The sequence below is a fragment of the Sorex fumeus genome, unplaced genomic scaffold (genome assembly GCF_029834395.1).
Source record: "Sorex fumeus unplaced genomic scaffold, SorFum_2.1 ptg000054l, whole genome shotgun sequence".
Lineage (NCBI taxonomy): Eukaryota > Metazoa > Chordata > Mammalia > Eulipotyphla > Soricidae > Sorex > Sorex fumeus.
Window position 1 is genome coordinate 13,190,852 of NW_026606111.1, and position 19,998 is coordinate 13,210,849.

Sequence of the window (19,998 nt, forward strand, 5' to 3'; positions counted from 1 at the left end):
GACAGAAGAAAAGTGTCTGACTTAGAGGTAGGATGCAGCAGGGGAAGGTTGAGGAGTTAAAAAGGGAAACCGTGGACCTTGGTTTTAAGAAATGTGCACTGGTGAAGAGATGAGTGTTAGAATATTGTGTGGCTTCATGGGTATGGTGCCACCAGCAGGTCAATCTGTACCTGTGAGGCGAATGCATCAGCAGCCTGATGGCGACTTCAGACTTCCAGATACCCCAAAATTGCTGCTGTGCCTTTGGCCAGACCCTAAAAACTAGGGGCAAAGTTTACTAAGAAAGTAAATACCCAAAAGTTAGGTATGTGGGAGACACAGCCACAAACCAACTCTGATTCAGCTATATAATTGAAGGCATGGCCTCTCTGGTTTCTTTCTTTCTTTCTTTCTTTCTTTCTTTCTTTCTTTCTTTCTTTCTTTTTTATTTGTATTAGTGAAACACCATGAGGTACAGTTGTAGACTTACAAAATTTTTGTGCTTGGGTTTCAGTTATACAATGATCCAGTACCCATCCCTCCACCATGGCTTGGAGGCCTGCCACACTCTCTAAGGGAAAAGAGAGCTCAGATAGAAAAAGGAGCACCAAATAAAGCATGTTGGGAGGATCTACCCAGGATGGGAGAAGCATGCTGAAAGTAGACTACAGACCAAATATGACTGCCACTCAATGCCTCTTTTGCAAGCCTCTCTGGTTTCTGATCGAACTGCTTAACGGCGATGATCCCAGAGACTCAGAAACAAATCTCAAAACCCAACGGCTTTGGGCAGAAATGCGTCCGATCTCTGCCGTGGGTTACGGGCGCTGGGTCACCCCAACTGGGAATACGTTTCGTGCCTTGGCCTGTTCCCCCTGGCGGTCTGGTGGCCACCATCTTACAGTGGCCATTGTAGGTTACTGCAGTAGGTTACTGTCGTAGGGCCACTCCAGGGGGGAAAGGATGCTGTCCTTCTGCCTGCTCCCCCTAGGAAGCTGGGTGGCCGCCATCTTACAGTGGCCATTGTACAGTCAGGTTTGGACCTGCAGTGATGAGACACGTGGGCCTAACAGGATGGGGTTGGAGCCAGCCCTTTCCTCCCCATCCCAATGAGACCCCAAGTCACTGCCCACCAACGGCCTCTCTGACTCCTGATCAAGCTGCTTAATGGCTATGATCCAAGACTCAGAAACAAGTCTTGAAACCCAGCAGGCTTTGGCAGAAATCCCTCCAGATTTAATTGTTAAAATTTCAGAATTTCAAACTTGTGCAGCCTCTACTGCAGCCATACAATGTCATATGTTATTTATAACCAGCAATAAATAGAAAATAAATTGCCTACAGTTGCCTTTTCAGCAGATCTGAGTGTTGGGGTAAAGTTCCAAATAATAATGGTGGGTCTGTTGTCAAAATACTGAATGTAATCAAAGTAGAGAGAGAGTAATGTGGAAATCCTTTGCCCCACAGGTAGGGGGAGGTTGTGGGATGGGATATACTGGGGTTTTTGGTGGTGGAGAGTGGGCACTGGTGAAGGTACGAGTGTTTCATTGTATGACCGAGACTTAACTCAAAAAGCTTTGTAACTTCTTTCATGATGATTCAAAAAATAAAATTATAAAAAATAAAAAAATATAGTAAGGTGGAGTTCATGCCCAATTCAATCAGCCTAAGAAGTGGCTGAATAAATAGCAGTACTCCTACATTAAATAAATAAATAAATATGGAGATATGGGAGGGAAACAATGTCAAGTGTAAGGGGACATCAGAATGGGGGCACAGTGTCATTGGCACTTTGGTTTTGGGAGAGTGCAATAACCTAGCACGTCAATATCATATTATTGAACGATGTAGTATCCTTATTACCTAAACCTTAATAAAAAATACAATGAGTCAAAAAAAAAAGGAAGAAGATTGTGTTACTGAAACTCAATCATCAACAACTTTATAACTGACTGTATATCTCATGGTGATTAATTAAAAGAATTATAAAACAAATAATAAAGTTTGTTTAGTATGGTAGTACATTGGGTAGGGTGCTTGCCTTGCATGTAGCCAACCTGGGTTCAATCCCTGACATCCCATATGATACTCAGGGTGCAGGCCATGAATAAATCCTGAGTAATATGGGGTGTGGCCCCAAAATCCAAAATAAACAGATTAAAAGTGCAGAGTGAGTCAGGGGGAGGGAGTGCTCAGTCTTCAGAGTCTGACTGTTTTAGTGAACCCCTAGGGGTAGAAGTCTGTTTTTTGTAAAACTGAGCTTTTAAACAAAAGCTTTGTAAAACAAGGGACGACACAGTAGACTGAGGAGATCTATCCTGTATCTCCCCCCAATACCCCAATCAGGCATCCAATCCAGGGTCCCCCATAGCAAAGAAGATGATCTACTACTTAGTCACCTTCCCATTAACATTTAAAAATGCTAAAAAAAAGAAAAAAAAGGAGAGAGTTTATTGGACCATGGGACCAATCATTCCATTAACATGTTTAATTACCATAACAAACTGAAAGGTTAAGGTTTAATTTTATTTTTATTTGGTTCTCTGGTTCTGTGCTCAGCAACAACTCCTGTTAGGGAATAAGGAACTTTTTTTTTTTTTTTTGCTTTTTGGTTGACACCTGGCGATGCTCAGGGGTTACTCCTGGCTCATGCACTCAGGAATCACTCCTGGCGGTGCTAGGGGGACCATATGGGATGCTGGGAATCGAACCTCTATCGGTCATCTTGGCTGCGTGCAAGGCAAACGCCCTACCCGCTGTGCTATCGCTTCTAGCCCCAAGGAACTATTTTTGACACCTAGGATTGAACCCAGGATATCCATGTAGAAGACAAATGCCCTACTCATGGTGCTATAGACCTGGTCCTCAAAGGCTCAGCTTTTAATCTGGAAAATTTTCTGGAAATCCTGATATTATTGATATGGGTAAAAGTAAAAATAGAAAATGAAAATCGAATCATATGCAAATATTATTAGAGACTGGAGAGGAAGGGGGCACAGGAATAAATTAAGTTTTCATGTTGGCCTCAGTAGAAAGGTGAGATCTGAAGAAAAGTAGTATGAGAGGTAAGGGTTAGTAAAGTGGACATATTTAAAAACTGCTTCAAATAAATTGGCATTGTGTTCTTTATGAAAGCTTCTGGAATTCTAGTAAAACTAATACAAAATAAAACCTCAGCTTCTTTGAAACAGTTACAGAAATGAACCCACAGCACTCATAATACAAGTAAGTTACTATTCCAGGTTTCTGGCTGAAATTATTATTCTATTAGGGTTTCATTCCATATTATTATGTTATTAGCACTTTGGGAGTTACCAAGAGAAACTGCTCAATGATAACAGCCTCATTAATGCCTCTAGTGAAACACTTAAAGAGTTCTTTATTGATCTTGGTTCCAAATACATCAAAATACTCTATAAAAGATATGTTGAACTATTCACCTTACTGGCATTTTCAGGTGAATAGCCTCATTTCCAGCTCAGAAACTCTTGTTCTTGAGCTCCAGGTAAAATAAAGTATAACAAATCCTATTCACCTAGAAGATGGAGTATAACTTTTCTCAAACTTCTGACTCATTAAATATTCATTTCTGTCAATGTCTGCTTTCTATATCATACATATTTACTTACACATTTTGTAGTCTATATATATTTATAAGTATGTTTAGATGTATACATTTATATGCTCTAAAATATATGCCTATATATACATATATATGAATGTGTATATATATATGTGTATATATATATATACATATATATATATATATATATATATACACCATAGCACTGTCCTCCTGTCATTCATCGATTTGCTTGAGCGGGCCCAGAAACGTCTCTATTGTGAGACTTCTTGTTACCGTGTCTGTCATATCGAATACATCACGGGGCGCTTGCCAGGCTTTGCTGTGCGGGCGAGATACTCTCGGTAGCTTGCCGGGCTCTCCGAGAGGGGCAAAGTAATTGAACCTGGGCCAATCAGGTTAGCCGTGTGCAAGGCAAATGCCCTACAGCTGTGCTATCACTGCACTTCAGTAAATTTGCTTTTCACCTTTGTTAACTGGATGGCTTAGTACTTTTTTCCATTGCTTTGTTGTGTCTCGTTATTGTTCTCCAATCCTTGAATACACTCTTTTAATCGCCAACTAAACAGCAGTCATTATACATTGTTATGGTTGCATCATATAACCAATGTTTATCTAAGCTCTCCCATACATTTGCCAAATTTTCTGCTCATTGTTGTTTCCTACAGAGAATTTTTCCCTCTCTTAAGAAAAGGTTTTTAGAAATTCCTTCACAGGGGAGCTATTAATGAACGGCTTTTTAACTCTTTGGGTGAAAAATGTTCCAATGCCATTTGAATTATAGTTCAACTTGTTGAGAATTATAAATCGATTATTTCCTTAATACACTAAAGAAAATTTGTTGTTGATGAAAAAAGTCAACTTGCTCACTTATTAATTATCATTTTGGATATTTCTAAGTATTATTTTTAGATAGAGGCTCTCTCCTACTCTTTATATTCTGTTCCTTTGTAAACTGTTGAGACATATGATGAGACTTTTGATTTAAGTACAATATATTTACTGGTTCATTCAACACACATTCATACTCCATCTGAATGAAAATGTTGGTAAAGGTAAAGGTAAAGGTCCTCCCGTTGTTCATTGATTTGCTCGAGCGGGCCCAGTAACGTCTCCATTGGAGACTTTGTTGTTACTGTGTCTGGCATATCGAATACGTCATGGGGAGCTTGCCAGGCTCTGCCGTGCAGGCGAAATACTCTCGGTAGCTTGCCGGGCACTCCGAGAGGGGTAGAGGAATCGAACTCAGGTCAGCTATGTTGGCTGCATGCAAGGCAAATGCCCTACCACTGTGCTATCGCTCCTTACTTTTCCAAGTTCTAGATCCTAATTTATTATTCTAAGAAAAGATCTAGTTATAAGCAGAAAAATGACATTTTTAAGTAGTTCATGGGTTTTGATCTTTAAAACGAGTTTTATTCTACTCCAATAAAGAGCAATTTATGTCATATTTACAGTCACAATACATTATTTTAAATAATTTGAAAAAGTAATATTAAATTTATAAATGATTATTGTTTATAATTATCAGGGGACTACATGATATGTAAGTATACCTCCTCTGATTCAAAAAATAAAATGACTCTAGTGTGTAATCTTGACCAACTGAGGCTCACTTTTGTCATGTCTATTGAAAGCCATAAGAAATATAATATTCATATTGTTTCCTAGACAATGACTAAAATCTCTAATATAAAACTAATATTCATATGATCATTCACTTAATGTTTTATTTCAACCACTATAGTTTCTGACTTCGTAAAGAATATGAGTAAAAAAGGCAAATAGATTCATGGCAGATGACAGAAAGTGGTTTAAAATGGTGCATGTAAGAAAAAAAATACATACAAAGAAAACATCTTCATTGATACAGTTAGGCAATCACTAGCCCTACAATGTTAAAATGCTGAGACAGATGATATTTAATAAAATTTTAATCATTATAATTCAGTAAATTAGTTATAACTCATTTATACTGAAATCAACAGAATGTTACTTTTCTAACATAAAATCAAAATCATATCTGTAAACTAAAGAGAAAAAGTTTGAATGGAAGAAGTCTTAATTCCTTGTATATAATAAGTAAAAAAAATAAGTGCAACATAACAGTACTGCAATAAGCTATTCTATATACTAAAGAGAGTCATGAAATTTACTATGAACCAGCTAAAAAAGGTTATTTTATGTTCTTACTTCAATATACATAAATTGTCTGCATAAAATAAGACTTAAGTAAGTAAATAAGTATGTGAAGTTATACATGATTTGACAGAAAGATAGTGAACTTCAATTTTGCAGCATCTGTGCTTCCAAAACGAACTGCTACCTAAATCAGAAAGGCATATAAAACCTCAAATTAAGAAAAAAAAAGAATTCTTATTACATACACATGTTAGGTTTGCGGTAATTTTTTTTTCATTAAAAATGTTCTTTCAACCATTATATCAGGTTATTTTACAGACATATCTGAAGTTTTTGAGATGAAAACAGACTCAGTTTTAAAATCTAATATAATTAGTTAGGCTTTAATGATTTTTGCCAATATTTATTTTGGAAAAAATAAATAAGCCTATATTATGATGTTAGAAATTCTACTGAAAAGAAAATCCATAAGAAGTTAATAGTTTTGGGAAATCTATTATTCGACCTTCTAAAACACCAACAAAATCAATTAAAATTTTACTTTGTAAGTCAGTTCGGTGGACAAGAAAAGTGAAGTGTTAATGAACTCAGAATACACTCTTCATTTTAATTGATTATACTCAGACTCACAAAAAAATGTACAGTAAATGAACTTCACATACTCCATTGTTTTGCTATAAGAATATATGGGAAGTGGCAAGATTCTTTGTTATAAAGGTAATATAAAATATACAGAGGTGAGTTTTAAAATACATATACCCCCAAGGCTCCATTATAAAATAAAATCTCTCATTAACTACAGAAAGCTTAAATTTTTGCTTTGTGCTGAGAGATCGCATTTGACCTTTAGTTTTGTGCCAAATTCTTCCATTACTCAAACTCTTTAATTTTTATTTTTGACTTAAAATAAAAATATTATATTACATAGCTATCGCTAAATAAGGCATCCAAGTTTATAATGTTAGGTTCTTTTTCTCCCTATCGGGATGATTTCTTATTGTGAAGTTACTAGTCTAGTGCTTTACTGGCCTCTATTGTCATGATTTCAGTATAGCACTCCTGCATATAATATTGTCTAATGTCACTTTGAGATTTTTTTTTAATAAAACATTTAGTCTAACATTTAAGTGATGAAAAAAATAATGGTATGATTAATCTCATAAAATATAAGTATTAGTGAGCAATTTATTTGCTATTTAAAATAATGTTAATGATAACCAGACTGAAAAAAATACAGTCCTAAAGTTTCTTTGTTTCTTTCATATGAATCAATTAAAAGTAATGTATTGTCTTAAATCCTATGTGTACTTAGTAAATAATATTTTGGCAGAAATAATTAGCAGTATATTTGTGTCCTGGTGAGATTTAATACTCAATCTGTGATGCTTAAAAGGGAAAGTATGTGATTCAGTCAATATAGTTCTACCCTGAAAAACAGATGCATGTTACCAATTTATTTAGACATAAAGATGAAGCATCTAGGCTCTCTGTATAAATATGTTAATTATTTAAATGACAGATTTGTCAAATGGTAAATTATTTGTTTTTATACTTGACAAGGGCTGGAGTGATAGCACAGTGGGTAGGGCATTTGCCTTGCACACAGCCGACCCGGGTTCGATTCCTGCACCCCTCTCAGAGAGCCGAGCAAGCTACCGAGAGTATCCCATCCGCACAGCAGAGTCTGGGAAGCTCCCTGTGGCATATTCAATATTCTAAGAACAGTAACAACAAGTCTCACAATGAAGAAGTTACTGATGTCTGCTGTAGCAAATCAATGAACAACAGTAGGACAGTGCTACACTTAACAAAAAAAAAAAATACAAGGCACCCTCCATAATTAATGATCTATCTGTTTAAAATTTCTATTAAATGTTTCCTAAAATTTTATTTGTGTAGACAGAAAACAAATAGCAGAGATGATTTTATTGTATATCAGAAAAGAGCCGGAGTGAATTGTAGGAATTATTGTCTTAAAATATCACTAAGTAGTTCTGGAAGTTAGAGCTCAAAAATCAGGGACACATGTGGCAGGACTGAGTTTGAGCTCAGAAACACACAGCCCCTGGAGCACTGCCAGGGGCCACTCAGTACCTGCAGGACCTAAGGAATGTCAGCGTGTTTTTATGGGTCCCCAGCACACAAGTTTGGAGCAACACCTCTTCTTTGAGTCCTGCCATGAACTGCCAGTCAACTTGACTGAGAAGCCTAAGGAGTAATCTCTGGAGCCTTTAAGCACTGCCTGGGAGACCCCACCCTTTGAAATCTACATCAAGTGTAAACTAATCACCTGACAGTCAGTTCTCAGCCATCACTTTTCCTAACACCCTTCATAGATGACACAACTGACTTTACAGGCAGATTTTTGCCTGATAGCATTTCAAAAGAAGTTTCAATGGGATTCTCAAGTGCATCAGGAAATAATAGAAGGTCCCACTAGCCATTTTTAGCTAAGTGGGCCAGTGGCTCAGTATGGATACTTGAGGATGCCGCTTCTCATGCTCTGCAATATCCAGGATTACCCAGAATACACTCACAGTGCTCCAGAGACCTCCAGGAATGCACTCAGCAGTATCTAGAAACTGTGTGTCTCCACTCAGCAACACAATCTTGCATATGCTAGGCATGCACCCCAACCACTCTACTATCTTCTTGCCCAATAGCCAGTGTGTATATCACCAGTGTCAAAGTGGAATATAATGTAAGCAGCATATAGAATTCTAAGCCAAAAAAAAGTAATAAACTAAATTTAATTTTAATTGTGTATATTTAATGAAGTCAATAAACATCGATTGTTCTCCTTTGAAAGCATACATATGGAAGGTATTCATCATTTATAATACTAAACATTTTAACCCAATTTACACTTATAAACATCTCAAATGAGGTCAATCATATTTCAAGTTCTCAATAGCTACATTCTAATTATTTTAAACTCAATTAAATATTCTGCACTTCTCTCTTTGAGGTCTTCTTTGATCGCATCTCTGCACTGCTTTGCAAGCTCGGACTTTAGCTTGTGGTTGCCTGAGGCATGCGCCAAACCACATTGGCGAATAAACTCAAGAGTTTTCAAAGACAGGGGTTTTTTTGTGGCTATCTCTCTCTTGGAGTTCCTCGCACAATCATGGAGGTGCTGAACCAGTCGATCGTATTCCTCGTCAATGTTGTCAACAATGGCATCTTCCCATGTTGCCGCAATGGTGCCAAAGAGCTCCCAGTTGGTGGTCGTTCTGGTAGTTCTCTTTTTAAACTTTGCAGCCCTTTCTCCCTGCTCTGTGAAGTAGAATTTTGCATGAAGGAGACGGTGGTCCGATCCCGTTCGGAATTTTGGGACAACAGCGATATTGGTCAGGCAAAACCATCGATTGAATATGATGTGGTCTATTTCATTGTGGAATCATTCACCGGGAGACTCCCATGTCCAACGTTTAGATTCTTCCTTCTGGAACTGTGAGTTACCATGAATGGTCTTGGTCGACATGATGAACTCAGAGAATCTCTCACCCTGTTCGTTCCATTCTAAGCCATGGGTCCCGATGTGTAGTTCTTCAGCTGATCTCCTAGGTCCTATCTTGGCATTAAAATCACCCACAATGATCTTGTAGAAGGTGTGGTCTTCTTTATAAAACTTCTCCAGCTCCATGTAGAACTTCTCGATTTCTCTTTCATCATAATGAGATGTTGGTGCGTAGACAACGAAGATAGAAACTGCAGGCAGTGAGTCACATATATTCAGATGTAAACGTCCGATTCGGCTTGTTAGGCATTCGAATGAATCAATGCTCTTGGCCAAGTTTGTGTTGACAAGGACACCGACGCCTCCAACACCTCTTTTATCGCATGTTCCGAGGAACAATTCTTCTCCAGTGTCGAAAACGGCATGGTGAGATTCGTGCCTTGTCTTGGTCAGACCAGTGATGTCGTACTTGATCATTCGTGTTTGTACCATCAGATCCTCAATGGATGCATCTGATCCTTGCTTACGTGCATTGAAAGTACAGACAATCATTTTTGTCTTCCTTCGTTGTGGCAGCCTAGTTCGGCCTTGAGATTTTATCGGCCTCTCCTTTCTCATCCTGGTAGATGCGGCAGAAGCCGGGAAAAGTATTGGTAACACCCGCCTGTCCTTCGCCAACTACAAGACCAAGATGACTGCGCTCCAATGTCCTGATGGATCCATCACATCCTCCAGAATGGCGATGGAGAAGATTATCCATGACTTCTACTCAAATCTTTTCGATAGCCATGTCCACTTGCCGACATACCAAATTCCACAGCATGGATATGTCGTTCCCAACATTCTCCCTTCTGAAATCCGACACGCCATTTCGTCAGTAAAGAAACGAACAGCACCCGGTCCAGACAAGGTCAGACCTGAACACCTGAAGAACCTGCCGTCAGAACTCATCAATACACTGGCTCGGCTCTACACACGCTACCTGTCTGAATGCAAGGTTCCGTCCCAATGGAAAACCAGCAGGACCGTACTACTGTTCAAGAAGGGAGACATCCATGACATTGGCAACTATCGCCCGATCTGCCTATTGTCTATCATTTACAAGTTGTTCACTCGAGTCATCCTAAATAGGATTGGCAGAACACTAGATGAAGGAAAACCATGCGAGCAAGCCGGGTTCCGCAAAGGATTCAGGACCATCGACCATATCCACACAATAACCAAGCTCATTGAGGTTTCTCGGGAGTTCAAGATGCCGCTCTGTTTAACGCTCATTGATTTAAAGAAAGCCTTTGATTCTGTTGAGACAGAAGCGGTCATTGAAGCCCTAGCCAATCAGGGCATTCAAGCCCAATACATCAAGATCCTCTGTGAGCTGTATTGCGGATTCACTACCAGGATCTCACTATTCTACAAAGAAGTGATGGCTGATGTCAAGAGAGGGGTTTGGCCGGGTGATACCATTTCACCGAAACTCTTCAGTGCCACCCTCGAGAACATCATGCGACGACTGGAATGGGAAGAAATGGGAGTGAAGATAGATGGTCTGCAACTACACCACCTCCGCTTTGCTGATGACATTGTTTTAATAACACCAAACATCAGCCAAGCGGCACAAATACTGGCTGACTTTGACCGTGAGTGTGGAAAGGTAGGACTATAGCTGAATCTTATGAAGACAATGTTTATGAGAAACAGCCTTGTTCCTGATGCCCCATTCGCTCTCAAGGGAATGACCATCTCCGAATGCAACAGCTATTTGTACCTGGGTCGAGAAGTCAACGTGACAAATGACCTGGCACCCGAGCTGCGCAGGAGGAAGAGAGCGGCTTGGAACGCCTTCAAGAACGTTGAAGAAATAGCTAAGAGGATGAAGAACCTCCGGCTCCGGGCATATCTCTTTGATTCCACTGTTCTTCCTGCATTAACATATGCCTCAGAGACCTGGGCCCTACGTAAACAGGATGAGAATGCTATTTGGGTCTCCCAAAGAGGAATTGAAAGAGCTATGCTTGGAATATCACGTTTCACTCAAATGAGAGAAAGAATCCAGAGTTCTGACATCCGTCGACGATCAAGAATCAGGGACGCTGTCTCGTTTGCCGAGGTGTCAAAAATCAGATGGGCTGGTCATGTAATGAGATTTAAAGACGAGCGCTGGACTAGAGCTGTTACCGACTGGATCCCACGGGATGTCAGAAGACCGTGTGGCCACCCACCTACCAGATGGTCAGACTTCTTCATCAAGATCATGAACGATCGGTTTGAGGCTCTTCATGTTCTCAGAACGAACAGATGCCATTGGGCTACACTGGCACGCGACAGGGATGAATGGAGACATTACTGGCACCCGCTAATCGACAACTAATGGGAAGTTAAGTGATTAAGTGAATTAAATATTACAGAAATATATTTTATATTATTTAATTGTAAATTTAAGTTTTTTAATTTACAATAAATTTATAATAAATATGTAAATTATAAACTTATAATAGATGTGTAACTATAAATTTATAGTTACTTAAAAATTTATAATATGTATGTCAGCCATGTTGGCTGCGTGCAAGGCAAACGCAATAGCACAGCGGTAGGGCGTTTGCCTTGCACGCAGCCAACATGGCTGACCCGAGTTCGATTCCTCAGCCCCTCTCGGAGAGCCCGGCAAGCTACCGAGAGTATCTCGCCCACACGGCAGAGCCTGGCAAGCTCCCCGTGACATATTTGATATGCCAAACACAGTAACAACAAAGTCTCCAATGGAGATGTTACTGGGCCCGCTTGAGCAAATCGATGATCAACGGGAGGGCCTTTACTTTACTTTACTTAATATGTATGTAACTATATATAAATCTAAATTTTATAATTTCTATAAGTTCTATGTGCACAGTCATAGAGTTTACTTAAAATGAGATAATGTTAGAACAGATTTATATTTCCATACAACACAAAAGGAGCCATTCAGATGATGAAATATATTCTTTTCAACAAATGTTTAAACATTTATCATGTCACTGTAAAAGTGTTAAAAGCAATAAAGTAAAATTTCTGAGTATAAGCTGTGATTGCAGTTTGCCTAACTTTGAATATCAGTTGTGTACCTTGATCTATGGTCTAGACAATTATACATTGCATGTGTCTCTGTTTTTGTAAATTATTTTTATGTACTTATAATATACACATATTTATAGAGAGATACATTTATGTATAGGTAATTGTATCCCACACATCAGCTACTGTAGGGTTTTTAATTATACAAAAATATAATAATTACACACAGCGATAGCACAACGAGTAGGGCATTTTCTTTGCATGCGGCCGACCTGGGTTTGATTCCTCCATCACTCTCAGAGAGCCCAGCAAGCTACTGAGAGTATCCCGCCCACATGACAGAGCCTGTCAAGCTCCCTGTGGTGTGTTTTATATGCCAAAAACAGCAACAACAAGTCTCATAATGGAGACATTACTGGTGCCCATTTGAGCAAATAGATGAACAACAGGTGGACAGTGCTACAGTGCTACACACTTCATAGTCTATGTGAAGTTTGGAATATGATGACTACATTCTTTTTGGCTGACGGTGGATTAGAGTTCTAAGCATTTTTATAAGTAACATTGGTTTGTCTTTGCTCCTCCTGCAGTAAGCATAGGTTTATTGAGTTTTACCCATCACAGTGCTCCTTAAGCACACCCAATTCCGTCAGGCACTCCCAATCCTCTGTGTTTATCTGTAACCTCTACTTTGTGCTTTCCTTCTCCTATCTGTTAACATATATCCCCAAATCATACACTGTAACTTGTAAAGTCAAATTCTTCTTAGGATTCTGGATATTGTATATGTAAGTGAAATATTGCTCTTCTCTTTCCTTTATGTCCTTTGCATAGTTTATTTTAGAACAATGTCCTTTTAATATAGACATAGGAAGACAGTTAATGCTATGCTTTTGTAAATTGGGAGCTATTTAACTTCAAATAATATTTATTCCTGAGTATCCTTCACATAAACTTGATCTAACATGCACAAAGGGAATGTACCAGCTAAGTACCTGGATGGACTCAGGGCAAACCACAAGCTACTCTGGCATTGAAAAGGGACAGGCTAAGAGCCACAAGAAGAATAACAGGGGCTGGAGCAATAGCACAGCGGGTAGAGCATTTGCCTCGCACGCGGCTGACCCGGTTTCAATTCCCAGCATCCCATATGGTCTCCTGAGCACCGTTAGGAGTAATTTGTGAATTCCTGAACCAGGAGTAACCCCTGTACATCATGGGGTGTGATCCCTGCCAAAAAAGAAAACAAAAGAAGTATAATATATTAAGAGTATTGCCATGGAACAAACTTTCCCATGACCCCAAAAAAAGTGACTGAATAAGAATCCTGCTGAGGTTAGGAAAAACTAATCTGACCTGAAGACTGTAGTCTGATATATATATATATATATATATATATATATATATATATATATTGAGGTGTTCCCAGGAAGAGCCACCCTTTAAGTCTAATATATCTCTTACTGTGTCCATACAAAATGACTAGAATATTAAGAAGTAGATTTATGATGACTGTTTAAATGGATTACTAGCTAAGGAAAGGAGAAAGCATTATGCCCTTTGAGGAAATTGTGTTCTTGGGTGATCTCCAAGCAGGATTCTAGACAGCTGAGCACTCAGATGAAGTTTCGTCCTTGAGTTAATCTCCTGAAAAAAACTTCCCCTGAATAAAGGGGTTTAGGTCTGTTCATTGTTAGGGTAATGTTCAACCACACCCATATGTAATTGCTAACCCCATCCTTCATGATTTCTCTGTAACTAATGTCATGAGACTTGAATGTCATGAGACCACTGATTATCAACCAGCCTGTGGCCCCATTCCTTTATTCCTCTCTTGCTGTCTGCTGGCGTAGGGAGGCTGTTGTCAGCCACCAAACACACCCACACTTGAACTTACAGGTTGGGTCAGGATTTCTCTGAATATTCAGGATCTTTCGTGAATCCATATAAACTTCAGTAGCACTTACTCCATTCCCTTAAAAGTATCATGATATTTTGGAAAAAAATGCATTGAAGCCGTACATTGTTTTCGGTAATAAGGGCATTTTAACCTTGTTAATTATTCCAAAGTAGGAACATTGAATATCTCCTAACTTATTTGCATCTTCTATTTTGTTTAATGGTGTTATATAGCTTTCATTATAAATCTTTCAACTTTTTTCATTTGTTTGTTTCTAGCCCACACCTGGCAGTACTCAGACTTTACTCATGTATCATTCCCGGGACAACACACATTGTCACCACAGGGGACAATATGTGGTGCTGGAGATTGAACTGAATTAGCCATATGCAAGACAAGAGATATACTTGAAGTACATTTCTCCAGTCAAAACTTTTAACTCTTTAATATTTTCCACATTTGGCATATTAGTTCTGACCTGATTATTAATTACAACTACAGTATTTTTATTATTTTATTGAACAACATATCTTAATGCTCAATTTCACAAAATATCTTAGTATCGAGGGAATCTCTCCACCTAGTTTTTAGATATTTTTAATCTCTCTATATATTTATCTCACAGTAATTAATAATTTAAAAACTGCATTCAAATAATTTTAGATATAGTTTAAAATTTTTGTTTTGTTTTGTTTTCAGTGATAGTACAGCGGGTAGGGCATTTGCCTTGCACTAGACTGACCTGGCTTTGATTCCTCTGTCCCTTTCAGAGAGCCCGGCAAGCTACCAAGAGTATGCCGCCCTCACAGCAGACTGGCAAGCTCCCCATGATGTATTCAGTACGCCAAAACATAACAACGTGGAAGTCTCACAGTGGAGATGTTACTGATGCCCGCTGAAGCAAATCAATGAACAATGGAAGGACAGTGCTACAGTGCTATAGTTTAAAATTCTCATTATGAGAGATGGTAGCTAGCATTCTTTTCACTTTGTGTTAATTATATAAAAATAATTTTAACAGTATTTACTCTTATTTTCACTTTTATTCACACATAATACTTTTATAGCTATTTTACCTGATGTGTAACATTTCTATGTAGTTTTTAAAGGAACCAATGATTCACATGATGAAAAATATTTTAAGTAATTCTTAATTTAATAACCCTAGAAAATCATAGGCTACTGAGTTATAAACCCTTTATGTTCATAAGCCACAAGAGTAAAATTAGAATAGATTATGAACAAAGGGAGAGAGAAAATGAGTAACACTGATGTGAATATTAGGACATTAGGGGACATAAAATTAGCATAAAATCTGTAAAGGAGGATGTAGAGACAGAACTATGAGTTATATCATGTTTTCAGTTGAATTATAATTAAATATTAAAGTATAACATGAAAAATGCATTATATTCAAACTAAAAGAAAACAGTAAAAGGTTATGCATAGATCTCCTGAGAAAATACTGAGTATAGCTCATGCCTTTTTAGATCTAGAACATAATGAATGATCATAAAAGAAATAAGTGTATTTCATTAAAATTTGAAACTTCTATTCTTTAAGTGACATTATCAAGTGTCACTTTAGCAGAAATTTAGGAAGAAATTTAGCATAGTAAGAAAGAATAATAGCAAAATTTATCTAATTACAGGTTGGGTCAGGATTTCTCTGAATATTCAGGATCTTTTGTGAATCCATATAAACTTCAGTAGCACATACTCCATTCCCTTAAAAGTATCCATTCCCTTAAAAGGACTCTTAGTGGTATATGTATATATGTATAAACCAATAATAATCACAAATACATAAATTTATACAAATAACTTCTGATTAAAAATGGGCCAATGCAATAATAGAGAACTCACAAGAAGATACATGGTATACAAAAACCTGAAAAGAAGCCCCACATCTTAACATGTCATTAAGAAAACACAAATTAAAACAATCCAGAAAACTGAGACCAGAAATCTTTGGAGAGAGAATATGGAACATTCTGACTCATTTCTGGTCTAAGTGTAAATAGTACAGTCACTGTGGAAAAGAGCTCTGCAATTTCTGTTGGGTTCGTTTTGTTTTAATCATTGTTACTAAATTGAACATAGTCTTTGTACATTTCAACAATTTCATTGTATTATAACTTAAGATATTGAAAATTTATAAACAAAAATATGTGCATTGGTGTTTATAGAAGCTTTAGAAAATAGGTGCATCCAGAATCTCCTTTACTTAGGTAATGGATAATAAATTGAATTTATGTATATAATGAAATATTATCCAAAGCAAAAATAAAATGTACTATAAAGCCATGAGAAACTTAAAAACTCATAGATACTTATTACCAAATTTTATAAGTCCAATATCAGAAGGTTACACACTGTATCATTCCAACAATTTGTCTTTCTGGATATAAAGACAGTAAATATCATCAGTGTTCGCCAAGTGTGCTGGGAAGAGATTAATAGCCAGAGCAGAGGTGATTTTTAGGAAACTGAAATGCTCTACATGAACTATAATGAAGGATATATGTCACAATTTATTTGTTCAACCCTCTGGATATACAATAAAAAGCGTACACCCTATAACTCTATAGCAAATTCTATACTTTTAGGTGATTGAGATGTGTCTGTGCTGGTTCAACCATAAGATAGATAGACAGATAGACATGTGCACACATATAGTTTTGGTGATTCATATTTATATTGGTGGAGACAGCATTTTGGGGAAACAAGAAGCAGAATATATGAAAAAATCTCTGGATCATCCTTTAATTGTTTTTTTTTAGAAATGTTAATTTACAATGCTGTTAGCAATAATATTTTAGGCATAGAAGTTACTTTACTGTATCGACTACCAGTGTGAGAATCCTATCTCTCCACCAGTGTCTTTTCACCCCCTCTTCTTTCCAAATGCTACTCTAAATGTAAAATTACTCTAAACTGGTCTATTAAAATGTAGTATTTCAAAGATCATTTTAGAGAAGGAAATGTCTGTGGAAACTAGTATAAATTTCATAGACTGTTATATCAAAAAAGTCAGACCCAGGTCCTCAGCACCCTGGACCCTTACTTTCATCTGTTTAATATACTTTGAATTCATCAGGAAAATTACTGAACCTACTGAACATACCAAATTTCTGTAGCTACCTCATGTATTTTACATATTTCTTCTTTCTACAAATAGACTAGTGTGTTATGTGTTCTTCACCTACTCAGAACACTTACAGAAAATCTTTCCACACTGCTCTGATTATTAATCTCTCTCCCTATATCTCTTCCTCCTTCGCTTTCTCTTTCTCTGTCTCTGTCTCTCTCTCCCTCTCCCTGTGTGTGTGTGTGTGTGGGGGGGGGGTGTGGGTGTGGGTGTGCACACGCACGTGGGTGTGCACTCAAAGACTACTTCTAGTCTTGTACTTCGGTTGGGAATTGCTTCTGATAGTGTTTGGAGACCATGTAGTATAGGGTTTTGACACTTGCCTTGCACACAGCAGATAGCAGTTGGCTATCTGGCACTGCATATGGTCTCCTGAACACTACATGCGTGATCCTCCAGAGTCAAGAGTAAGCTCTGAACACCAAAAGCCCTGGCTCTAAAACACAAAAATTAGTTAACTCTTTTCCAAGTCAGCCAAAGACTTTCAGAGATTTCTTTGTATCTGCAACTTCTAATTTCTCATTTTCCATTTTTCTTGCATGAATCCACTATTTCATTCAGTATTTTGTGTTCCTCCAATCCTGCTTTTCTTTCTTGCTCCCACTACCTCTTTCAACTTCTCCCTCATTAATTCCAGGCATCACACATTGCAAGGCAGTGCTCTACTACAGAAACTCATCCCCAGCTCTTTTCTTTAAATAATATCATTGACTGTCAAAATCATCAGGACACTATAATTTGGTTTCTTATGACTGCGTCCCATATCTTCTGTACCTACTGGTTTGGTTTCCAGGCTTTAAGTATTGGCATGCCCAGGCTAGCTCTTTGTTTTTCTCTTTATCTCCCCTTTTCAGATGGACTCATCTAATTAGATATCAATATTCCCAGATTTACATTTGACAATATAAATGTATTCTTTTCTCATGAACATTTCTTAGTATCTGTATTAATCTCTCATTACTTTTCAAAAAATTGGCCAAAGTTTAATGCCTTTCCTACTCTTGTGAATAATACAAATCTAATATGTCAATAAAATAGATTTCTTTCTGGTGAATTTAAGGAAGAATCCATTTGTTTCTAAAATTTTCAACTTCTAGAATTTGTTTGCATTCTTCACATCATAGCCATATTTTGACTTAATCCAACCCTCTTGTTTCGTTATTATATTAGCTACTACTGACTCTGATCCTCTCTCTCCATCTTATAAAAACAAGTATTTACATTGAATTCAAGTTGATATTCTAATATAATTCCTCCAACTCAAAATTTGTCATCATATCTGTAACTTCCTTTGTATCACATACGGCTATTTTAGAGGTTCTAAATATTTTGACCTGAACTTTCAGGTGGAGGACAGTATTCAGCTTGTCACATTATCCAACAGACTACTAAAACATCTATTTGAGTTTTATCTCAAATATAAAGATGCCAAAACTAGTTTCTGAGATTCTTCCACAGATCACCTCTTCTGTTAATGACAACTCTAGTCTATTCTCAATATGGCTGTGGTCAAAATATTTGGTATCAATTTTTATATATGTATTTTTGTCCAATATATTAAGTATTGTTAGTTCTTCTTTAACCAATACATGGAATATTCTCTGTTCAAAAATGTAAAATAGAATTCTGGACTCAGAGAGATAGGACCAGGGTTAAAAATCTTGTCTTATATAAGGCCAACCTCAATTTGATCCCTGGTATCACTTTGGTGCTCCATACATTGTGAGGACTGATATCTGAGCAGAGACTAGTGTAAACCCTTGGTGTTGCTGGGTTTGTCCCCAACACTCTCAATAAAAGAAAATAAAATAAATAAGAAAAAAAAGAATTGTATCTTTTTCTACCACTTATAATGTCACTAGCATAAACCTGAACCAAACCCCAAAATCTTCCATCTATATGACAGAATTTTTTATTGAGTTAGCATTTGCTAAAATTATCACAAAATTTGAATTGTTTATTTTTTCACCTTTATGTGTATAAGTGTCTCCATCTTCACCACTGAAGTTTCAGTGCTACCCAGTGACCAAAATATTCATCTTTTCATTCTACCTCCCCCTTCCTTCAACTAATCATCAAAGTCTTCACTGATTTTGGGAGTAATATTTTTTTCTCCAGATTAGTTTATTTTTTTTCATATTTCACATGAGTGAAAACACTCAGCATTTTTTTCTTTGTAGTACTTTATTTCACTCAGTAGAATCACCTAAAGTGTCATCTATTTTGTCCCCAAAGACAAGATTCCCTCCTTTTAATGTCAAATGTAGTATCTAAGGGTTTGAGAGACAGTAGAGGGCAAAGGGCTCTTGCCTTGCACCAGGACCAAGGAGGGTCAATCCCAGCACTTCACATGGTGCCCCAAGCACTTCCCAGAGTGATCCTTAAGTACAGTCAGGAATAAAGCCCTAAGTACAGCTGTGTATGTTTCAAAAACCAAACAACAATAAAAACAAACAAACAAAAACCAAAACCAAGCACTATATCTAGTTACTTGGTGAATATTTAATGAACATTTAACTGTTTTTAAGTTTCGCATATTTGCAAACAGTATTGTCCTGAACTGGGTATGCAAATTGTCTTTAAATTGGTGTTGCATATCTTTAGGATAAATACCTACAAGTAGCATTGTTGGATCAGATAGAACTTTTCATTCTTTTAAGGAATCTCCAACAGTGTTATTTCTGATAACTTGTAATCTATTTTGCCCAGATAGGCAGAATGAACATGCTAAAACTG